Source organism: Arachis ipaensis, chromosome B9 (assembly GCF_059453495.1).
Source record: "Arachis ipaensis isolate K30076 ecotype BB chromosome B9, ASM5945349v1, whole genome shotgun sequence".
Taxonomy (NCBI): domain Eukaryota; kingdom Viridiplantae; phylum Streptophyta; class Magnoliopsida; order Fabales; family Fabaceae; genus Arachis; species Arachis ipaensis.
This window is the reverse complement of record NC_142444.1, coordinates 131538651-131545729: the sequence shown is the minus strand read 5'-3', so window position 1 is coordinate 131545729 and position 7079 is coordinate 131538651. Positions and strand designations below refer to the sequence as shown.

Here is a 7079-nt window from a genome sequence, read left to right as displayed (position 1 = left end):
GAATCCAACAGCATCAGCAGTCCTTCTTTAACCTCTGAATCTGATTTTTGCTCAAGTCCCTCAATTTCAGCCAGAAAATACCTGAAATCACAAAAAAACACACAAACTCATACTAAAGTCCAGAAATGTGAATTTAACATAAAAACTAATAAAAACATCCCTAAAAGTAACTAGATCCTACTAAAAACATACTAAAAACAATGCCAAAAAGCGTATAAATTATCCGCTCATCACAACACCAAACTTAAGTTGTTGCTTGTCCCCAAGCAACCGAAAATCAAATAGGATAAAAAGAAGAGAATATACTATAAATTCCAAACTATCAATGAAACATAGCTCCAATTAAATGAGCGGGACTTGTAGCTTTTTGCCTCTTGAATAGTTTTGGCATCTCACTTTATCCATTGAAGTTCAGAATGATTGGCATCTATAGGAACTCAGAGTTCAGATAGTGTTATTGATTCTCCTAGTTCAGTATGATGATTCTTGAACACAGCTATTTTATGAGTCTTGGCCGTGGCCCTAAGCACTTTGTTTTCCAGTATTACCACCGGATACATAAGTGCCACAAACATAATTGGGTGAACCTTTTCAGATTGTGACTCAGCTTTGCTAAAGTCCCCAATTAGAGGTGTCCAGGGTTCTTAAGCACACTCTTCTTTTGCTTTGGACCTTGACTTTAACCGCTCAGTCTCAAGTTTTCACTTGACACCTTCACGCCACAAGCACATGGTTAGGGACAGCTTGGTTTAGCCGCTTTGGCCAGGATTTTATTCCTTTAGGCCCTCCTATCCACTGATGCTCAAAGCCTTGGGATCCTTTTTATTTACCCTTACCTTTTGGTTTTAAGGGTTATTGGCTTTTTGCTCTTGCCTCTTGGTTTTAAGAGCTTTTGGCTTTTTCTGCTTGCTTTTTCTCTTTTTTTTTCTTTCTATTTTTTTGCTATTTTTTTTCTGCAAGCTTTGTTCTTTGCTGCTTTTTTTTGCTTCAAGAATCATTTTTATGATTTTTCAGATTATCAAATAACATGTCTCCTTATCATCATTCTTTCAAGAGCCAACATATTTAACATTCTTAAACAACAACTTCAAAAGACATATGCACTGTTCAAGCATTCATTCAGAAAACAAGAAGCATTGTCACCACATCCATATAATTAAACTAAGTTCAAGGATAAATTCGAAACTCATGTACTTCTTGTTCTTTTGAATTAAAATAGTTTTCATTTAAGAGAGGTGATGGATTCATAGGACATTCATAACTTTAAGACAAAGTTACTAAATACTAATGATCATGTAATGAAGACACAAACATGGATAAGCACTTAACATAGAGAAAACAAAAAACAGAGAATGTAAGAACAAGGAATGAGTCCACCTTAGTGATGGTGGCGTTTCCTTCTTGAGGAACCAATGATGTCCTTGAGCTCTTCTATGTCTCTTCCTTGTCTTTGTTGCTCCTCCCTCATTGCTTTTTGATCTTCTCTTATTTCATGAAGGATGATGGAGTGCTCTTGATGTTCCACCCTTAGTTTTCCCATGTTGGAACTTAATTCTCCTAGGGAGGTGTTGATTTGCTCCCAATAGTTTTGTGGAGGAAAGTGCATTTGAGGCATCTCCGGGATCTCATGGTGATGAGCTTCATGTGTCTCTTGAGATCCATGAATGGGTTCTCTTGTTGCTCCATCCTTTTCTTAGTGATAGGCTTCTCTTCCTCAATGGGAATGTCTCCTTCTATGAAAGCTTCAGCTGAGTAACATAGATGGCAAATAAGATGAGGAAAAGCTAGCCTTGCCCCAGGAGAGGGCTTTTCGGCTATTTTGTAGAGTTCAAGGGAGATGACTTCATGAACTTCTACTTCTTCTCCAATCATGATGATATGGATCATGATGGCCCGATCCACAGTAACTTCAGATTGGTTGTTAGTGGGGATGATGGAGCGTTGGATGACTCCAACCATCCTCTAGCCACAGGCTTGAGGTCCAGTCTTCTTAATTGAACCGGCTTGCCTTTGGAGTCAATCTTCCATTGAGCTCCTTCCACACATATATCCATGAGGACTTGGTCCAACCTTTGATTAAAGTTGACCCTTCTAGTGTAGGGGTGTGCATCTCCTTGCATCATAGGCAAGTTAAACGCCAACCTCACATTTTCCGGACTAAAATCTAAGTATTTTCCCCGAGCCATTGTAATATAATTCTTTGGGTTTGGGTTCTTACTTTGATCATGGTTCCTAGTGATCCATGCATTGGAACTCTTGAACCATTAGGATGCCGACTTGTTGGATGGGGTTTGTTAGAACTTTCCAACCTCTTCTTTGGATTTTATGTCGGATCTCCGGATACTCATTCTTCTTGAGCTTGAAAGGGACCTCGGGGATCACCTTCTTCTTGACCACAACATCATAGAAGTGGTCTTGATGAGCTTTGGAGATGAATCTTTCCATCTCCCATGACTCGGAGATGGAAGCTTTTGTCTTCCCTTTCCCTTTTCTAGAGGATTCTCCGGTCTTGGGTGCCATCAATGGTAATGGAAAAACAAAAAGCTTATGTTTTTACCACACCAAACTTAGAAAATTGCTCGCCCTCGAGCAAGAGAAGAAAGAATAGATGAAGAAGAAGAAGAAAATATGGAGGAGAGGGGGAGGGGTGTATTCGGCCAAGAAGGGGGAAGAGAGGGTTGTGTTGTGTGAAAATGAAGAAGAATGGAGGGCTTTATATAGGGAAGGGAAGGGGGGTAAGGTTCGGCCATAAGGGTGGGTTTTGTTTGAAGGTAGGTGGGGTTTATGAGGTAGGTTTATGGGGAAGAGTGGATGGATGTGAGTGGTGAAGTGGTTATAGGGAAGAGAGATTGAGGTGATTGGTGAAGAGTTTTGGGGAAGAGTGTTTATGGGATTGTGTGAAAGAGGGGTGAGAAGAAGTGAGTGGAGGTAGGTGGGGATTCTGTGGGGTCCACAGATCCTGAGGTGTTCAAGGATTTACAACCTTGCACCAAATTAGGCATGCAAAATGCCCTTGCACACAACTCTAGGCGTTCAGCGCCAGATTGGTGCTTGTTCTGGGCGTTGAACGCCCATTTGTTGCCCATTTCTGGCGTTGAACGCCAGAACCATGCTTGTTCTGGGCGTTCAGCACTAGCTCTTCTCCAGGGTTCAATTCTGGCGTTCAAACGCCCAGATGCTGCCCATTTTGGGCGTTCAGCGCCAGATGCTTCTTACTGGCGTTTAAACGCCAATGAGATCATCCTCCAGGGTGTGATTTTTCTTCTGCTGTTTTTGATTCCGTTTTCAATTTTTATATTTATTTTGTGACTCCACATGATCATGAACCTAATAAAACATGAAAGAACAATAAAATTAGATAAATAAAAATTGGGTTGCCTCCCAACAAGCGCTTCTTTAATGTCAATAGCTTGACAGTGGGCTCTCATGGAGCCTCACAAATGTTCAGAGCATTGTTGAGACTTTCCAACACCAAACTTAGAGTTTGGATATGGGAGTTCAACACCAAACTTAGAGTTTGGTTGTGGCCTCCCAACACCAAACTTAGAGTTTGACTGTGGGGGCTCTGGTTGACTCTGTTTTGAGAGAAGCTTTTTATGCTTCCTCTCCATGTTTACAGAAGGATGACCTCGAGTTTTAAACACAAGGGAGTCCTCATTCAATTGAAGGACTAGTTCACCTCTGTCAACATCAATCACAGCTCTTGCTGTGGCTAGGAAGGGTCTTCCAAGGATGATGGATTCATCCTCATCCTTCCCAGTATCTAGGACTATGAAATCAGCAGGGATGTAAAGGCCTCCAACCTTTACTAACACGTCCTCTACTTGTCCATAAGCCTGTTTTCTTGAATTGTCTACCATCTCTAATGAGATTTTAGCAGCTTGCACCCCAAAGATTCCCAGCTTCTCTATTACAGAGAGGGGCATGAGGTTTATTCCTGAACCAAGATCACACAGAGCTTTTTCAAAGATCATGGTGCCTATGGTAGGAACTTTCTAGGATCCTGTTTCTTCTGAGGCAATGTCAGTTGATCCAGATCACTCAGTTCATTGGTGAATAAAGGAGGTTCATCTTCCCAAGTCTCAATACCAAATAGTTTGGCATTCAGCTTCATGATTGCACCAAGGTACTTGGTAACTTGCTCCTCAGTAACATCCTCATTCTCTTCAGAAGAGGAATACTCATCAGAGCTCATGAATGGCATAAGGAGGTTTAATGGAATCTCTATGGTCTCTAGATGAGCCTCAGATTCCTTTGGTTCCTCAGAGGGAAGCTCCTTATTCATCACTGGACGTCCCAGGAGGTCTTCCTCCTTGGGATTCACGTCCTCTCCTTCCCTTACAGGTTCGGCCATGGTGATCAATTCAATGGCCTTGCACTCTCCTTTTGGATTTTCTTCTGTATTGCTTGGGAGAGTACTAGGAGGGATTTCAGTGATCCTTTTACTCAGCTGGCCCACTTGTGCCTCCAAATTTCTAATGGAGGACCTTGTTTCATTCATAAAACTTACAGTGGCCTTAGATAGATCAGAGACTAAGTTTGCTAAATTAGAGGTATTTTGTTCAGAGTTCTCTGTCTATTGCTGAGTGGATGATGAAAAAGGTTTACTATTGCTAAACCTGTTTCTTCCACCATTATTAAAGCCTTGTTGAGGCTTTTGTTGATCCTTCCATGAGAAATTTGGATGATTTCTCCATGATGAGTTATAGGTGTTTCCATAAGGTTCACCTAAGTAATTTACCTCTGCTATTGCAGGGTTCTCAGGATCATAAGCTTCTTCTTCAGAAGATGCCTCTTGAGTACTGTTGGATACAGCTTGCATTCCATTCAGACTCTGAGAAATCATATTGACTTGCTGGGTTAGTATTTTGTTCTGAGCCAATATGGCATTCAGAGTATCAATTTCAAGAACTCCCTTCTTCTGAGGCGTCCCATTACTCACAGGATTCCTCTCAGAAGTGTACATGAACTGGTTATTAGCAACCATGTCAATGAGTTCTTGAGCTTCTGCAGGCATTTTCTTTAAGTGAATGGATCCACCTGCAGAGGTATCCAATGACATTTTAGCTAATTCAGACAGACCATCATAGAATATGTCCAGGATGGTCCATTCTGAAAGCATGTCAGAAGGACACTTTTTGGTCAGTTCTTTGTATCTCTCCCAAGCTTCATAGAGGGATTCACCTTCTTTTTGTCTGAAGGTCTGAACATCCACTCTAAGCTTACTCAACTTTTGAGGAGGAAAGAACTTGGCTAAGAAAGCCTTGACCAGCTTATCCCAAGACTTCAGGCTATCCTTAGGTTGAGAGTCCAACCATATTCTAGCTCTATCTCTCACAGCAAAAGGAAAAAGCATGAGCCTGTAGACTTCAGGATCTACTCTATTAGTCTTAACAGTATCACATATCTGCAAGAATTCAGTTAAGAACTGAAAAGGATCTTCAGATGGAAGTCCATGAAACTTGCAGTTCTGCTGCATCAGAGAAACTAATTGAGGTTTCAGCTCAAAATTGTTTGCTCCAATGGTAGGAATGGAGATGCTTCTTCCATGTAAATTGGAATTAGGTGCAGTAAAGTCACCAAGCATCCTCCTTGCATTATTATTATTTTCGGCTGCTATCTCCTCTTCCTGTTCGAAAATTTCTGAAAGGTGCTTGCTGGATTGTTGTAATTTAGCTTCTCTTAGTTTCCTCTTCAGAGTCCTTTCAGGTTCTGGATCTGCTTCAACAAGAATATTCTTGTCCTTGCTCCTGCTCATATGAAAAAGAGGGACAGAAAAATAATAATAATAGGGGTCCTTTTTACCACAGTATAGAGGTCCCTGTGTGAGTAGAAGAAAAGAAGAAGAAAAAATTCGAACACAGATGGGAAATGAGAGAGAAGGAGAATTTTCGAAAATTATTTTTGAAAAAGAGTTAGTGATTTTCGAAAATAGTTTTTGAAAAAGGTTAGTAATTTTTCGAAAATTAAAATCAAAAATTAAAATAATTAGTTAATTAAAAAGAATTTTTGAAAAAGAGGGAGATATTTTCTAAAATTAGAGAGAGAGAGTTAGTTAGGTAGTTTTGAAAAAGATAAGAAACAAACAAAAAGTTAGTTAGTTAGTTGAAACAAATTTGAAAATCAATTTTGAAAAGATAAGAAGATAAGAAGTTAGAAAGGATATTTTAAAATCAAATTTTGAAAAAGATAAGATAAAGAGATATTTTTGAAAAGATATGATTGAAATTAGTTTTGAAAAAGATTTGATTTTTAAAATCACAATTAATGACTTGATTCACAAGAAATCACAAGATATGATTCTAGAACTCAAAGTTTGAATCTTTCTTAACAAGCAAGTAACAAACTTGAAATTTTTGAATCAAAACATTAATTGATGATGTTATTTTCAAAAATTATGCGATAAAGATAAGAAAAAGATTTTTGAAAAATATTTTTAAAATTTTCGAAAATAACTAAGAAAAATGAAAAAGATTTGATTTTTGAAAAAGATTTTGAAAAAGATAAGATTTTTAAATTGAAAATTTGATTTGACTCATAAAAACAACTAGATTTTAAAATTTTTTGAAAAAGTCAAATCTAATTTTCGAAATTTTAAGAGAGAAAAAGGGGAAGATATTTTTTTTATTTTTGAATTTTTAATGATGAGAGAGAAAAACATGAAAATGATGCAATGCATGAAAATTTTGGATCAAAACAATGAATGCATGCAAGAATGCTATGAATGTCAAGATGAATACCAAGAACACTATGAAGATCATGATGAACATCAAGAACATATTTTTGAAAAAAATTTTAATGCAAAGAAAACATGCAAGACACCAAACTTAGAAATCTTTCATGTTTAGATTCTATGGATTCAAGAATGCATATGAAAAACACCATACAACACAAAACACTAAAATATGAAGATCAATCAAGAAGGTTTATCAAGAACAACTTGAAGATCATGATGAATGCAATGCATGAATGCAATTTTCGAAAAATGCAAGATGAGTATGTAATTGACACCAAACTTAAAAATTGACTCAAGACTCAAACAAGAAACACAAAATATTTTTTATTTTTATGATTTTATG

The 7079-nt window shown here is 38.1% G+C and overlaps 1 non-coding gene across 1 annotated transcript; it reads left to right on the top strand.

Annotated features, from left to right (window-relative positions):
* Window positions 1–5116: 5116 nt before the first annotated feature.
* On the top strand, window positions 5117–5224 carry LOC148546349 (small nucleolar RNA R71). The gene has a single exon (XR_015900368.1). It is a non-coding gene; the product is annotated as a small nucleolar RNA R71 (small nucleolar RNA).
* Window positions 5225–7079: the final 1855 nt, after the last annotated feature.